This window comes from Natrix helvetica, assembly GCF_964273705.1.
Source record: "Natrix helvetica genome assembly, chromosome: 5".
In the NCBI taxonomy this organism is placed as follows: Eukaryota; Metazoa; Chordata; class Lepidosauria; order Squamata; family Natricidae; genus Natrix; species Natrix helvetica.
Window position 1 is genome coordinate 10,671,204 of NC_138551.1, and position 17,874 is coordinate 10,689,077.

At 46.0% G+C, this 17,874-nt stretch overlaps 1 protein-coding gene across 6 annotated transcripts in view; it reads left to right on the forward strand.

Annotated features, from left to right (window-relative positions):
* MCF2L2 (MCF.2 cell line derived transforming sequence-like 2) overlaps nucleotides 1–17,874 on the forward strand; it is a 251,079-nt gene that overhangs the window by 129,238 nt on the left and 103,967 nt on the right. The gene's annotated exons all lie outside the window — the stretch shown is intronic.

Below are 17,874 nucleotides of genomic sequence, written 5' to 3' on the forward strand. Positions count from 1 at the left end.
ATATATATACTGTTTGCTCAACTTTGCCAAAGTAAAATGATATGGGCTAATCTTTTGTGCGTTGTGTGGCTTGGCAGTCTTAACTTCCCATCAGTCAAGTTGTCTGGGCATGAAGTTTGAAGAGAAGTACAATTTTAACAGGCTTTTCATCCCGGAAGATCGTTTATTTTTTTCACTTATAAAAAAAAAAACGATCCTTTCCATACACTTAAAGCAATCAGTTTGTCGTGAAACGTCCCTGCTGAGAAAAGGATGAAATTTGGATCCCTAAAACTTAAAGCTGCGTCTTTACATCCTTGGAAACCTTGGCTCCAAGACTTTGTGCTAATTGGTGTGCTGAATTGATTTTGGCATGTATGTGTTTCGATACATTCCTGAGCTTTGTGGGGGTTTTAAAAAAAATATTGGTGGTTATGGTTCAGGCACAAAATCTTATCCGACTCTTTGCAACCCTATTTACCATAACACTCCAGGCCAGGGGAGAATTGATGCTGGCATTACTGCGCACAAAACGTTTTTGCAATAAAGGCAAATGTTTGTAGCTGAGGGTTGAAATGAGGGGTCTTTGGTGAGGACCCCTCATTTCTGAGCTTGCTTGTTTTCTTCTTGTAAACGTTTCATTACCCCAATTAGGTAACATCATCGGTGCTAGTAAGGAGTGATGTTTGCTGTCAGTTTATATTCTGGTGTCTTGCCTGTCTGTGTGGGTGGGAGCAGTCTTGGAGATTCTTTAGCTGGGCTGTTTGCAGGGCTGTGTTAATTCATGGACCTGATGGGCACTTGCCTATGGACCCCACGAGCATAAGAGCCCCATACTAATCTGTGTGTGTTAACCCTTCAGTGCACCTTGTGTCATATAAATAAAGCAACATATTTATTACATTTTACTACATTTTTTAATTTACATTTTTATTCCCGTGAGTAGTTGTCGTAGGGGCCCCAATGCACTGCTTTGCCAGGGGCCCATAATGCTGTTAAGAGAGCCCTGGCTGTTTGCTGTTGACTTCTTTGGCAGTTTCTTGATTGAGGTATTGCTTGATTGTTTGTCCAAAGTTGACCTTGGAGTTAATCTCTGCTGTCCTGAGTAGAGATGATGGAGTCTTGTTCTCTTTTGGGCTGGTTGATTGTCTCTTGCATAGTAGATTTCATATCAAGAAATTGTCAGAGAGCCATTGGTAAACAGCCCAACCAAAGAATCTTTAAGACCGCCCTAAGACACAGACAGACAAGACACCAGAATAGAAAATGACAGCAAACTGCACTAATTACTTGCACTGATGATGTTACCTAGTTAGGATAATGAAACGTTTAACCTTAGAATGTCTACTGTTGACTTCACCCCATTCCTAAGAGGTCTGTAAGGGGCATGCATAAGTGCACCAACGTGCCTACCACCCCGTCCTGACAACTCTATTTATTCGTATCCATTTCATGTATTCATAATCTTGTATATACTTATAACTATTATCTTATACATGCTTCACAAAACAAATAAATAAAATAAAAAGCAAGCTCAGAGCGCCCCAAACACCCTTCAAATTCATTTTGATTGGGTCTATCTAACTATCTCATCCTCTGCTGTCTCCTTCTCCCTTTGCCTTCCATCTTTCCCATCTTCAGGGTCTTTACCAAGGAGTCCCCCTTTCGCATTAGGTCCCCAAAGTATTTGAGCTTCAGCTTCAGTATCTGTCTGCCCAAAGAATAGCCAGGGTTGATTTCTCTTAAGATTGACTGATTGGATCTCCTTGCAGTCCAAGGAACTCTCAAGAATCTTCTCTAACACCACAATTCGAAAGTATCAATTCTTTGGCGCTCAGCCTTCCTTATGGTCCAGCTCTCACATTACTACTGGGTTTCTAAACACAGTTTATAATAAAGAGAACACAACCTAGCACAGAATACGCAACCCAGTTAATTGTGCCATAACATGTGAATGTCCTTGAATAGCGATGGGAATATGATGTTCGTCCATCGTGTTCGAAGAGGACCTTGACATCCTAATTGAGGGGATGTCAAGACTTGCGCGTGGATTGGTTTGAAGTGAGGGAGAGGTGCGCATAGTCAGCCTCATTCTCTCTTCCCCCAATTCCATCTTTTCTCCAATAACAGGCCAAGAGTCGAGACAGTGGGAGATGGGCTGGGCGCAGCGATTGACCAGGGTGTCTTTCATGTCTTGCCGTGCTCTTAGCGTACCACATGTAAGCTCCCCGTTAGGAGAGCGAGTGTGCAGAGAAGCGTAATGAGAGTGGTGTGGAAGAACACGCACAAACCAGCATACAGGGACACCGAATAGTAAAAGTAATAGTATTTTACTTATGTGGAAAATAGAGGTATTCAGAGTTCAATTTACACACGGTTCAGTCAGTCAGTTATCAATGTTCTCAGTTAAGGAGTGATCCATCGAACACAGTCCAGTATCCTATAATCAGTTCAGCACACAAAGGCGCTAACTGTAGCAAAACTCACAGTAACTCACGATACATCTACAAGCAGTATCCACCGATCAGCATCTAACAAACAGAGATCTAACAGGCATTCTGGCTCCATCTTATGGCCGCTTGAGGTACAGCAACCAATCCCATTACAGCAGTACTTAAAGAAACAGTACTACTCTCATGTCTTATATATTGTTGAGCCAACCATTAGCTTACATTCCTAACAGCTTGCAGAGACCGCCTTCATGGCCGTTGTCTTATTCTAGTAGGTTTCGTCCGCTCAATCCGCCGGAATTTGTCTCACATGTTCAGGATAGCCAAGTCCCTCTCTCACCGAAGGTCAATGACCCAACGGCTACTCTCCACCTGGTTTGGCCAGCCTGTCGAAGCTGTTGCCCGGGGTGTGGCCGCTGCGCATGCTACAGCTACTAGGAGCCACAGGTGAGAGCTGCGTGACAGGTGGGGAGCAAAGGTGAATGAGCTGCCCTAAAAGGACACGGCATGCCTCTACACCAGAGGTGCTACCCTTCCCTGAACATCCTATAACACCCCAGCGATGGGAATAGGTTTAAGAATACTTTCATAGTGTGGAAAAAGTCTCCCCAGATTTAAGGCCCCTTTGCTGCCAGGAAAATACTCCTTTTAGGCCTATTGTAGTTTGTTTGGATTGGATTTATGATGTTATGCGAGCCCAGTCATTATAGTTTATTTGATAAGCCACCATAATACGAGCCAGTTGTCAAGCATCTGAATTTTACTCAGGTGATCATAAGGATGCTACAGTGGTTGTAAGCGTGAAAAATGGCCCTAAGTTACTTTTTCCAGTGCCGTTGTAACTTTGAACTGTTGTAAGTCGAGAACTACAGTACCTGTACGACTTGTCCAGGATCGCCTGTGACCGATGGGCTGTGGAGTGGGCAAAAACTTTAAAATTAACTTTTAAAAGAAAGTTCAGCAAGCAAATATTGCCAGTTTTCCACTTCATACATTTGAATCATATTTCCTGATTTGCTCATTCACATTTAATGAATTAAACATGCTCAAAAAACTTTCTCCCCTGTCCACGCCCCCCAAATAAATTCCGGCATCATTTAAGGCTATCATTATTTCTGGGCTACAAAACTCCAGATAACCACACACACACACACAAAATCTCTAGCTCTTCTTAGATGGCCTTCTGGTGGTTATCCAAATTATGGCAGCACCAGAGTTATTGCAGATAAAACTTTACTGAACTATTGCACTTGAGCAATATGTTAAATTGGCAGAGACACACAATCTGAGTTTGAATAACTCTTTGAAAAGAAATATATTTTCATTTGGGCAACGTTTATTTTAAACCTATTCCTGATCAGCTCCCCAAGGATTAATATGATTAATATTCTCTCTCTCTCTCTCTCTCTCTCTCTTTCTTTTTTCTTTCTTTTGATCACGTGAACATGGGGATGCTGAAATGGTCATAAGTGTGCAAATTGGTCATACGTCACTTTTGTCCATTGTAATGGTCACTAAATGAATTGTCGTAAGTCGAGGACTGTCTGTGTATAGAATTTCATAGGCATCAACGATTGGGAGTAGCAAGGATATTTTGTACATCATGATGTTATTGCAAGGGATGCTACAACTTATTCCAAATAAATATTTAAAGGATTTCAGTTGAAAATTCTTGGTTGTTGGAGGGTTTAGAACTCAAGTTCCTTCCTTTAATTATATGGTTGTTTTAAATTCAATTCCAATTCTTATGTTGGGTAGGCTGAGTCACCTACCGTATTTTTCCGAGTATAAGATACACTTCCCTCCCCCCCCCAAAAAGAGGGTGAAAATCTGGGTGTGTCTTATACAGTGAATACAGCATTTTGGCCTACCGAAACCCCGCCCCCTTTGCAAAAATGGACATGCAGAGGGTTTGGGGAGGGCAACAATGAGCAAAAAATGAGCCGTTTTTTGCTCATTTCTGCCCCCCCGAGCCCCCAGGAGCACACTGGAAGCCTCCCAAAGCTCTGCATGCCTCCCCCCCCCCCCCAAGCAAAGGGTTTGGGAATCATGTAGAGTGCAAAAACTTTTTTTAAAAAAAATTACGTCTTCAAAATCATGATGCGTCTTATACTCGGGTGCATCTGATAGTCCGAAAAATGTGGTAAATGCTTAGTTTAGTTTTCAAAGTTTTAGCGCAAATGAAAAAGTGGTCTGCTCAGTTAAATGGGATGAAATTTAAAATACAAAACCGAAGCATTATGGAAGCCAATGATAAGGAATCTATAGCATGGAATTTGGCTTCACGCCTTGCTAGGGACATGGCAGTCTCCATAGCTGCATCTTTAAAGCTGTTCTGACCGAGGCTTCCCAAAAGAGCATGAAGCAAACTCCTTGTCCTGACAAAAAACCCTTGTATTGATTTACTGTGAATTCTTCTCATTCCCATTCAACAAAGTCTTTTAAGGGGGGATTTATAGTCACAGACCTTATCTGGCTTGGAGAGCTGCCAGGCCGATATCTGCAAAACTTGGCAAGGAGTCTCAGAGAGTCACGAACCAATTAAGCGAACTAATTGTCTCCTGCAAACTCCACTCCCCCTTTGCTCCTCTTTTATTTCCTCTGGGAGGGGCCATTCATCATCGACCTGTGGCCTTACTCCCAAGTCGACCTCTGTTCTTTAGCTGTTCCCTTCTTTTGGCAACTCTGCACTTGCGCACACTGGGAACAGGCTCCTCACTGTCTGAATCTGTGGCTAGCTCCGCTGACCACTGGCGGACCACAACAAAAACAACTTTTTGTTCAGTTTTGAATGCTCTATTCTCATATTTATTGTTCAGTTCCTAAGTTGTGTTCCACTCTTTGTTACCCCATTGACCATAGCTGTCCTCCCTTGTCTTCCGGAGTTTCCCAAACTCATATTCACTGCGTTGATGACACCATCTAGCATTTAAGCCAGGGGTGTCCAAACTTGGGAACTTTTAAGACTTGTGGACTTCAACTCCGCTGGGGAATTCTAGGAGTTGAAGTCCACAAGTCTTAAAGTTCCCAAGTTTGGACACCCCTGATTTAAGCAATAGCATTTAGACTTATATACCACTTCATAATGCTTTACAGCCCTCTCTAAGCAGTTTATAGAGTCAACAAATCATCCCTAACAACCTGGGTCCTCATTTTACCAATCTCAGAAGGATGAAAGGCTGAGTCAACCTTGAGCCAGTGAGAATTGAACTGCGGACAGTCGGCAGAATTAGCCTGCAATGCTGCATTCTAACCACTGCATCACCAGGGCTCTGACCATCTCAACCTCTGCCTTCCCCTTCTCCCTTTTGCCTTCCATCTTTCCCAACATCAGGGTCTTTTCCAAGGAGTCCCCTCTTCTCATTCAGTGGCCAAAGTGTTTGAGCTTCAGCTTCAGCATCTGGCCTTCCAAAGAAGAGTCAGGGTTGATTTCTCTCAGGATTGACTGATTTGATCTCTTTGTAATCCAAGGGACTCTCAAGAAGTCCCTCAAGAGTCTTCCCCAACACCATCTATTCTCCAAATAATGCCATAAAGTAGGCTGTTCCCAGCTTGCAGATACGAAAGTAAATGCCACAACTGATGAAGGTCTATCAACTTTCAGAAATATCACCTGGTTCCTTAATCATTACAGGAAACCCTCTATTCTGTCAACATTTGCAGAACCTTGTTGAGTTGCATCAACCCCACTGATGGTAAAGAAAGCTGTTCTTGAGAAGTCCCAGCAATCTAAATTACTCTGTTTTTCATTGTTCATTTGAGGAACGAACACTGATTCATTTATTTAAATAAATTATTTCTGATAAAGCACGATAAAAGAAGAAGGTACCTTTCTTGACTCTGATTGTCATGTTACCGCTGGACGCTTGCAAGACAATAAATCAAAAACTTCAGTGCTGAATCACTGCCGTGAGTATTTCATTCTACGTAGTTACACAAAACCGGGTATTTGTAGCTATATGGCAGATCCATTTACCTGAAAAAGTAAATTTGATTAATGCAAATCTTGATTAGTTGTTTGGTTTTTTTGGCTGAGAAAATTCTACGAAACGAGTCCATATGATTGATACACTATATTGCCAAAAGTATTCGCTCACAACTGATTCTGATTATGTGGATGCGTGAGCGAATACTTTTGGCAATATAGTGTACTACATATGGTTCACTGTATTGGATAAACCCACAAGCTAATTTAATTCAGTAGGTAGGTTAAGCACATGATAGGAATAGCACCAACTATCAGGTTTTCTCTCAAGTTTTCACCAATGTAGAGCCCCAAAAGATGCTTTTTCAGGAGGCAACTGGACTTGCTTGTTTTTTTTCTTTTGAAGACATTTCACTTCTCATCCAAGAAGCTTCTTCAACTCTGACAGGATAGTGGGGACTAGAAGGATTTATATGCCTTGCAGAAGGCTGTTATTTTGCATCCTTTTAGAGCCAGCTGTTTTGCCAACTGTTTCTCGTGGTGGCTCCTTAGCTCCAGGAACTGCTGCTTGTTGGGGCCCTAAGGAGCCCAGGTGGGCAGGTGAGGAGTGGCTGGGAGGGGAGTAGAGGCCAGTGAAGCGCTCCTCGACATGAATGACATGAAGTTGGCCATGCCCACCCAGTCATAAGACCAGCTAGCCACGCCCACCCAGACAGTAATTAGGCAGATCATATTAGTGCTCCGCCGGATTTAAAATTATGAACTTAGTGGTTCCTGAGGTCCGAAAGGTTGGTGACCCCTGGTCTAGATGACTCCATCTTGAGGGGTCTTTTGGTTTTCTTAGGATATTTTGCAGAACGTTCCACAGTTGGTTTGTGTCCTGTAGTGATGCCACATGTGATTGAAATAGTCTGTTGGTGGTTTCTTGAGTTATTTTAAATGTACAGCAGTGTTCCCCTTTTTACACCTTGGATTGATTGTGCTATATATTGGGTTGAATTGTCAGGCTCTGTTTCGTAAAGTTGCATAAATACCCATTTCATCGGAAGATGTATACATGATCTGTTTCCTTTTTCTGCTGTTCACGATTGCTGCAATGTTATTCTTACACAGCTTCTTTTGTGGGATGTTGTGTTGTGACTTTGGTAGTGGAGCACCTGGTTGATGTGGATGGTTTTTCACTACACTTCTATTCCTAGTTTACCATCGTAGTCTCGGCTGATAAGAATATCCAGAAAGGGTAGTGTGTTGTTGTTTTCTTCTTCCCTTGTGAATTGCATTCCTTTGAAGACGTTGTTGATAGTATTGTGTGTCTTCTCTACTTGGTCCTTTGCAGGGGTGGCAGTTACTTACCTTCCCAACCGGTTCGCAAATGTGAACGTGCGTGCACGCTTTTGGTGAAAAAAAATGGCCTAAATGGGATGCCGTAGAGCCAGGGCAAGTGGGCGGGGCCACCCACAATATACGCTACCAGTTTGGGCGAACCGGTCCGAACCGGTTGAATACCATCTCTGGTCTTTTGTTATTATAGTGAAGGACTTTATCGACATCCATACTTCGGGTTGTATGTATGGGAGTGCTAAATTCCAGACATTGCATTATGAACTCTGCTATGATCCTGAAAGCTGTGATCCCATGGGTGTATTTTTGATTTGTTGATAAGTGTGTCCATTCTATTGAAAGTGTGTGGCTGGGCAAGTTGGTAAGATCCAATACAATACAATACAATACAATACAATACAATACAATACAATAGTAGAGTTGGAAGGGACCTTGGAGGTCTTCTAGTCCAACCCCCTGCCTAGGCAGGAAACCCTATACCGTTTCAGACAAATAGCTATCCAACATCTTCTTAAAGATACTGGCATGAACAGCGCTGGAGAGAACAACAACAAAATAACAACAAAATAACAACAACCAAAAAAGGCCTTGTCAACGCCAGCAGGGGACACCAAACTCTAACTGTAAGTCTCTGTGGACCTCTAGGAAGGAACCACCCTGAACCAGCGCGAATAATCTCCCACGTTTGGGTCACTTTGCCATGGAACATCCTGAACACCTTGAACAATCTCTCACCTTGTGGTCACCTTCGTCGTTTTATGCAATTTTATGTAATTGGGGGTATTCGATCATTCCCACCCCCTTCTTCTCTATCTAAATATTTTAACATCTCCTTCCTCCCTCTAAGACCCCGACTCATTAACCATCAACTTTTATGAACTTTTACCAACTTTCTATCAACCTTTATTAGCATCCTGATTCCATTGGACTTTTAACGAACTATTTATTCGAGGTTGGACCTGCTCCGCCTGCGGGAGGCCCCGCTCTCGCAGGTATGGCCCTTGGCTCTCTCAAGGGCCTGCCTTGATGACGGGTTTGTGAACCCCGAGAGGTGGAAGAAACGGAGGCTGAGGGGCTTTTTATCCAGAAGTTTTTTATTGTTATTAAGGGGTTCCAGGGAGGGGGGGTGTGATAACCAGGCCGGGAGAGGCGCCAGTGCCAGTGCTGGACGGACAGGTGAGTCCGGGAAGGAAGTGAGCGGAGCGGGGGGGGAGAGGGAACAAGTGATTCCAATAGAGGGTTGTTTGATTACAACGGTCGCGGGGAGGGGGGATGCGAGGACAAGAGAAGATCACAAGGTCGGTTGGGAGACCGTGGTTGTTGGCTATGCCCGGTCGTTTGCACCAACCCCCGCAACCTAGGTGGCCAGGAACTACAGGGCCCGGGCCTACGGCTGATGCTTTGCAATGCAAGGTCCGTAACCAACAAGGCCCCCCTCATTAATGAGTTGATCTCTGAGGGGGAGCTAGACCTTGCAGGGATAACGGAAACCTGGTTGGGCCACGAGGGTGGTTTACCCCTCGTGGAAATGTGCCCACCAGGTTTCCGTGCATTCCATCAGCCTCGGGCCCTGGGTAAGGGTGGTGGGGTGGCGGTAGTTATACGGGAAGGTCTAGAGCCGAGGGAGTTCACTGTTCCTCAGATATCCGGGTGTGAGTCCCTTGGTGTGAAATGGGGCCCACGGAGGCAGTTGGGTTTGCTGATTGTATACTTGGCTCCTCGCTATACATCAGCAGCCCTGCCCGAGCTCCTCGAGCTGATCTCGGAGACGGCGGTTGAGATCCCCAGGCTTATGGTCATGGGGGATTTCAACCTGCTGTCGACGGGAGCAGCATCTGAGGTAGCTCGGGAGTTCATGGCTTCCATGACAGCCATGGGCCTGACCCAGTTAATTCAGGGCCCCACACACGAAGGAGGCCACACATTGGACCTTGTCTTTGTATCTGAGCAGTGGACGAGTGATCTGGGTAGAGGGGATTTTACTGTTACACCCCTGTCATGGTCAGATCACTCATGTCTCCGGCTTGACTTCCCTGGCGCTACCCCCCACCGCGAGGAGGCGGGACCAGACGGTCCACGCTGGTACCGCCCCAAGCGCCTGATGGAGCCGGATAGGTTCCAGACGGAGCTTGGGCCATTACCTGTAGCCCTGACCCGCGCTCGGTCGGAGGACCTAGCGGCCGCCTGGAATAGGGCGGCGGCTGGGGCCTTGGACCGGGTTGCGCCTTTGCGACCTCTCCTGCGGCAGCGACCCACCCGGGCTCCTTGGTATACCGAGGAGCTGAGGGTGATGAAGCGCCACAGGAGACGTCTAGAGAGCAGGTGGAGGTCCTCACGCTCCGAATCTGATCGAACACAGGTAAGATCCTACTTGCGGACCTACCTGGTGGCATTAAGGGCGGCCAAACGTAGATATTGTGCCACCCTTATTGCGTCCGCGGATAACCGCCCTGCCGCCCTGTTTAGGGTGACCCGCTCCCTCTTGTCACAGAGGACGCAGGGGGCACCCTTACAGGGCAGAGCAGAGGAATTTGGGGAATATCTGCAGGACAAAGTCGCTCAGATCCGGAGCGGATGGGCCCCACTCAGTGGACCAGACGAGCCGCCAACAGCGAGTCTTGTGAGACCATCCTGGGAGGAGTTTGATTCTGTTGCCCCCGAGGATTTAGATAGGTTGCGTGGACGGCTGCGACCCACCACATGTTTAATGGACCCGTGTCCCTCCTGGTTGGTACTGGCATCTTGGGAGGTGACACGAGGCTGGCTTCTGGGCCTGGTGAATGCCTCATTGGGTGAGGGATCCTTACCAACCGCCTTGAAAGAGGCGGTGGTGAGGCCCTTACTTAAGAGGCCCTCACTCGACCCAATGGAGCTAGCTAACTATCGTCCAGTCTCCAACCTTCCGTTTCTAGCGAAGGTTGTTGAGAATGTGGTGGCCCAGCAGTTTCCACGACACCTTGACGAATCCGAGTATCTAGACTCACGCCAGTCCGGCTTCCGACCTGGGCACAGCACAGAGACAGCCTTGGTCGCGTTGGTTGATGATCTCTGGAGGGCCAGAGATAGAGGTTGTTCCTCTATCCTGGTCCTATTAGACCTCTCGGCGGCTTTTGATACCATCGACCATGGTATCCTATTGCGCCGGTTGGAGGGGATGGGAGTCGGAGGTACCGTTTTGCGGTGGTTCGGCTCCTACCTCTCCGACCGGAGGCAATGTGTGTTGACAGGGGGACAGAGGTCGACCCCAAGGCCACTCACTTGTGGGGTGCCACAGGGGTCGGTCCTCTCGCCTCTCCTGTTCAGCACATATGTGAAGCCGCTGGGTGAGATCATCCGTGGTTTTGGGGTTGAGTATCACCTCTACGCTGATGATACTCAGCTGTATATTTCAACTCCAAACCACCCCAACGAGGCTGTCGAAGTGATGTCCCGGTGTTTGGAGGCCGTCGGGGTCTGGATGGGGGACAACAGACTTAAACTCAACCCCTCCAAGACTGAGTGGCTGTGGCTACCGGCACCTCGATTCAGCCAGCTGATTCCATCGCTGGCCATAGGGGGCGAGCAATTGCCCCCTGTGGAACGGGCGCGCAATTTGGGCGTCCTCCTTGATGCCCGGCTGTCAATGGATGACCATGTGGCGGCCATGGCAAGGGGGGCGTTCCACCAGGTTCGCCTGGTGCGCCAATTGCGCCCCCTTCTGGATTTTATTGTATCTTGTTATATTTTGTATGAACTGTACACCGCCCCGAGTCCCTTTCGGGAGAGGGGGCGGTCTAGAAGCATTAAATTAAATTAAATTAAATTAAATTAAAAATTAAAGACTTCCAGTGTTGGGGCATTCACAACTTCTGGAGGCAAGCTGTTCCACTGATTAATTGTTCTCACTGTCAGGAAATTTCTCCTCAGTTCTAAGTTGCTTCTCTCCTTGATTAGTTTCCACCCATTGCTTCTTGTTCTACCCTCAGGTGCTTTGGAGAATAGTTTGACTCCCTCTTCTTTGTGGCAACCTCTGAGATATTGGAATAATGCTATCATGTCTCCCCTAGTCCTTCTTTCTCTTAAGCTAAACATACCCAGTTCCTGCAACCGTTCTTCATATGTTTTAGTCTCCAGTCCCCTAATCATCTTTGTTGCTCTTCTCTGCACTCTTTCTAGAGTCTCCACATCTTTTTTACATCGTGGCGACCAGAACTGAATGCAGTATTCCAAGTGTGCCATGATTTTGGGTGTTTCAATCTTTGTGTAAAGGTAAAGGTTCCCCTCGCACATGTGTACTAGTCGTTCCTGACTCTAGGGGGCAGTGCTCATCTCCGTTTCAAAGCCGAAGAGCCAGCGCTGTCCGAAGACGTCTCCGTGTTCATGTGGCAGGCATGACTAAATGCGGAAGGTGCACGGAACGCTGTTACCTCCCCACCAAAGGTGGTTCCTATTTTTCTATTTGCATTTTTACGTGCTTTCAAATTGCTAAGATGGCAGAAGCTGGGACAAGTAACGGAAGCTCACTCTGTTGCGTGGTGCTAGGAATTTGAACCACCGAACTGCCGACATTTCTGATTGACAAGCTCAGCATCTTAGCCACTGAGCCACCGTGTCCCTAGATCTTTGTGTATTTGATCTTAAATAATAAGCCAAACTCCCACAAGAGAATGGGATGGACTTCAAATTTCAGCCAGGACAAGTCCTCTTTTACGATTCAATGAATTACAGGCAGTGCTCAACTTATGGACACAATTGAGCCCAAATTTTACATTGCTAATCAAGACAGGTGTTAAGTGAGTATTGCCCCATTATAAGAATTTTCTTGCCACGGTTAAGTGAATCATTGCAGTTGTTAAATTGGTCACGCACTTGTTAAATGAATGAATCTGCCTTCCGCGTTGACTTTGCTGGTCAGAAGGTCGCAAAAGATTATCATGGCAGTGGACCTAGTTACCTGCAGGATCGCATCCTACCACACACGTCCCTGCGACCTATCCGCTCACACAGAGAGGGGCTCCTCCTGGTGCCGTCTGCTAGTCAATGCCAGCGGGCGACACCTAGGAGTAGATCCTTCTCTGTGATGGGCCCAACCCTCTGGAATGACCTCCCCCCTGACATTCGAACTACCACCGACCTCCGTTCCTTCCGGCAAAAGTTAAAGACTCACCTATTTCAATCAGCTGGCCTGGCACTTTCTTAGTTCTACCTCCCGGGGATTTATTCATTTTAATTGGGTGTGGGGTTTTAAAAAGTTTTTAATACACTATATACTATATTTAATATTTATTATTCTATGTACAGTCTTGCAACCTCCTCCACCTACGTATTTAATTATTTAACTGTTTTGTATGTATTTTATAACGTATTTTAGTGACTGTACACCGCCCCGAGTCCCTTTCGGGAGAGGGGGCGGTCTATAAATATGAATAATAATAATAATAATAATAATAATCAAATGACACTACAACCATCATAAATAGGAGTCAGTTGCCAAACATCTTAAATTTTGATCATGTGACCCTGGGGGGGGGATGCAGGGAGATGACCCTGCAACGGTTGTAAGGGTGAAAAACGACCACAAGTCACCTTCGTAAATTCAAACAGTCGCTAAGCAAACTGTTGTAAGTCAAGGACTCCCTGTATTTATTTAGGCACATTGCGGGGGGGGGGGGGAATGAAAAAATAATAATTACACTCAGAACTTCTAAACTTTTCCTCTGTCTGCTAATCATTTTCTCACGTCATCTTCCAAATGAGCCTACATTGTAAGGGACCGGAGCTTTACTGTCTGTGTAGAATGTGGTTGAGTTTACAAAGGTAGCTGTTTGTGAAGTATTCAAACATTTGTTAGTTGTGGGGAACACCAAGAAAGAGCACAGCTTTTGTTCTTTGCCAGATAACACTGGGATTTTTGCTTCATGTATGAGTAATACCGTATTTTTGGAGTATAAGACGCACCCTTTTCCCTCAAAAAAGAGGCTGAAAATCTGTGTGTGTCTTATACACTGAATACAGCATTTTTTGCCTCCCGAAACCACACCCTCTTCACCAAAATGGACGGGCATAGCCTTTAGGAGGCTTTCAGAGAGCTCCTGGGGGCTGGGAAAGGCAGAAATGAGTGAAAAATGGGCCATTTTTTGCTCAATTTTGCCCCCCACCCAGCCCCCAGGAGTACTTTATAAGCCTCCTAAAGTCTATGCATGCAATTTTTTTGGCAAAAAAATGTACCTGTTTTGGTGAAAAATGGGCCTCTTTTTTGCTCATTTGGGAGGGCACCCCCCCAGGAGCACTCTGCAAGCCCGCAAAAGCTATTCATGCCTTTTTTTTTTTTTTTTGAAAAAAAGGGCCCATTTTCGTGAAAAATGGACTGTTTTGGGGAGGTTTGCAGAGTGCAAAACTTTTTTTAAAATTTGCCTCTTCAAAAACTTAGTGCAGGGGTGTCCAAACATGGGAACTTTAAGACTTGTGGACTTTAACTCCCAGAATTCCCCAGCCAGCAATTCTGGGAGTTGAAGTCCACAAGTCTTAAAGTTCCCAAGTTTGGACACTCCTGGCTTAAATGCTAGATGGTGTCATCAACGCAGTGAATATGAGTTTGGGAAACTCCGGAAGACAAGGGAGGACAGCTATGGTCAATGGGGTAACAAAGAGTGGAACACAACTTAGGAACTGAACAATAAATATGAGAATAGAGCATTCAAAACTGACCAAAATTTGTTTTTGGGAGTTGAAGTCCACAAGTCTTAAAGTTCCCAAGTTTGGACACCACTGCCTTAGTGCGTCTTATACTCCGAAAAATATGGTAGATACCAATAAAGGAAGCATACTAATCATTAATTGCACATAAGTGGAAAATGGGCATAGGCAGGGGTGGGATTCAGCTGGTTTGGACTGGTTCAGGCGAACCGAATGCTAATTTTACATCTGGTTCACTGAACCAGTAGTTTCAAGGGCTGGTTGGCCAGGCCCACCCTGCCCCGCCCCTCACAGCCTGTTTTGGATGCCAGGTAAGTGCAGGGCGCACATGAAGGCTCTGGGAGGGCAAAAAACTGGCCGTCTGGAAAGGAGCCCGTTTCTGGCCTCTGGAGGACCTCCGAAGCATGGGAGAGGCTTTTTCGCACTCCCGGAGGCTCAAGGAAAGCCTCCAGAGCCTGGGGGTGGTGAACATGCCCCCCCTCCCATGGTGCAGTAGGCCCACCCAGCAAACCGGGCAGAGAACCAGTTGCTAAAATTTTTGAATCCCACCCCTGGGTGTAGGGATGCATGGAGAAGAGCAGAGCTTCTGTAGACCTATTGGGATAGTATTTAATTAATCAAGAGGGTTAAGAGAGAGGGACTGATCCATAGGCAGTATGGAAAGAAATATTCATCTGGTTCAGTTCCAAGCTGGGAGAAAAGCACTGGAAACATGGAGGGTGATTGGAAAGATGGTTTATTGATGAAGCAGAACCACCAAGCCCGTAGTCCTGGTGCAGCTGACCACACGGAGTTGAGAGTGGGTGGCTTTTATACCTTCTCTTGGGCTTTGCACTTGAACTTCCTGTTCCTGTGCAAGAACATGTATTCTATTGGCTGTTGTCAGCCTCCCATGGGGTCATGTAGGGGTTATATAGGGGTCATAGCTGGTTCTATAGGTCAGTGATGGCGAACCTATGGCATGCGTGCCACAGGTGGCATGCGGAGCCATTTATCAGGGCACGCGAGGTGCTGCCCTGTCAGCTGAGTTCACCCTTTTTTAACGCCATTTTTCGCCCTCCCCAGGCTCCAGAGGCTTTATAGGAGCCTGGGGAGGGCAAAAAGAGCCTCCCCAGCCCACCCACCCCCCGTCGGAGGCCCTCCAGAGGCTTCATGAGCTTCCCTGAAGCCTCCAGAGTGCAAAAAAACCGGCCCTACGGGCAAACCGGAAGTTCGGGAACGGACTTCCTGTTTGCTCAGAGGTTTGTTTTGACTGCTCCGGAGGCTTCAGGGAAGCATCCTGAAGGTCCCTGAAGCCTTCAGAGCGCTCAAAACGAACCTCTGAGCAAATCGGAAGTCACTTCCGGTTTGCTCAGAGGTTCGTTTTGACTTGTCTGGGGGCTTCAGGGAAGCATCCTGAAGACCCTCAAGCCTCCGGAGGGCTTCCGGGAGGGCGGGGGAGGCTGTTTTCGCCCTCCCAGGCTCCTATAAAGTCTCTGGTGTCTGGGGAGGGCAAAAAAAGCATGCAAAAAATGGGGAGCGCCTGTAATGCACGCATGCGCACTGGGCGGGTCGCGCATTGCATTATGGGTGCCACACGCCCACACACTACCCCCCCTGCACTCCCCCCACTTATGGCACGCGAGCCAAAAAAGGTTTGCCGTCGCTGCTATAGGTTGTCTGAGCTCTCAGGTTTGATTGAAGATTCTGAGGGTGATGCGATGAAGGGATGTTGGGCAATTCGTATTGTGGTTGAGGGCTAATCCTATCTGTGTTAGATCTTGGGTGAGGGTATTTGCTTATGAATAGAGCTATCTATCTCTTTATCTCTTAAGTGCCGGCATCTGCTGAGGGCTATTAAGAATGGTGGGGGGCTGCTTTCTGTTTCCAAGAGAAGGGAAATATAATATTCTGCCTTTTTAATATTTCCTAAAATATTTCATTCTTCTAGGAGAGGGGCAGGTGCTAACTTTCTATAACTTTCTACAGCAGCTTCTAGGCTAGAAGAGATTATAACCCAAGTCTCCCAGGGAACCAGCCCACTTCTTCCCCATTATGCTGTACTGGTTTTTAATCCACCACAGCCTGAAGCGATGTCTAAGGTCCTTAAAATTGGATCCACAGTACGAAAATCCAACATTCTTGGGAAACAGCAGCTTTTAATATTTTAATCCCCAAAGGGGATCTTCCCCATTATGCTGCACTGGTTTTTAGTCCACCACAGCCTGAAGCGATGTCTAAGGTCCTTAAAATTGGATCCACAGTAGGAAAATCCAATATTCGTGGGAAACAGCAGCTTTTAATATTTTAATCCCCAAAGGGGATCTTCCCCATTATGCTGCACTGGTTTTTAGTCCACCACAGCTTGAAGCGATGTCTAAGGTCCTTAAAATTGGATCCACAGTAGGAAAATCCAACATTCTTGGGAAACAGCAGCTTTTAATATTTTAATCCCCAAAGGGGAGGGGGTCAATTTATTTTCTGAATCACCAGAGGGCAGGACAAGAATCAACGGATGGAAATTAAACAAGGAGAGAAGCAACCTGGAATTGAGAAGAAACTTCCTAACAATGAGGACAAGAAACCAGGGGGACAGTTGGCCTCCAGAGGTTGTGGGAGCTTCATCACTGGAGGTTTTTAAGAAGCAACTGGATAACCATTTGTCTGAAATGGTAGGGTTTCCGGCTTGAGTTGGGGGCTGGACTAGACAACCTTCAAGGTCCCTTCCATGATTGATTCTGGTAATCTTGAGAGTTAGCTTCATCTTGTTAAATGGAAAAAGGTTTCCTCTGTGGGTTCGGATTTCCCGGCTGGGAGAATGAATTTAGGATCGAAGCACGCTGCGTTTGAAAGCAAGTTGACTTTATTATTTCAGGAAAGCAAGACCAACAGTGATGTGGATCAGCGTTCCTGGGTGAGCTGACCCCGACATACAGAAAGTGTACATTTTTTATACCATTTTCCTCTTTGAAGTCCTTTTGTTTTCTTTGTCCTATTGTTTTATCCCTTTTTGTTTGTGCCTTTGCTAATGGTTCTAATCCTGTCCTGAGTTTTGTTATTCCTCTGCCCTAAAGTGCTTCCCATGGGACAGGGATGAGCCCTAGTGACTTCTACTGTATTTCCTATTTTTCCATCTTCGCCCCCGAGCTAACCAGTCTTTGTTGTCACTCTGACCTTTTCCTTCTCTTAAAGGTAGCTTCTTCCTGCACTTCCTAGGTCTTTTGTCTTATTTGTACTCTGCAGCTATTTCTAATTGTCCTGATATCCTGGTAATTATTCTCAGGATGTTTCTTTTAGAATATATGCTGGCTTTGTTATTCTAGTGACTTCTAGTTTGGCTATGGGCTGTATAGTCTTCCTAATACAACACTGTCTTGGTGAAGTTCCCTTCCCACAATCCTACCTTTTCTTTTTCTCTTTTTTTTTTTTTGAGTTGACAGCAACTATGTGTGTTCTTCCACCTTTTCTGTTTCTAGTGTAGTGTCTGAGTATACTTGGTATGCGTGGTCAATCTGAATCATCATG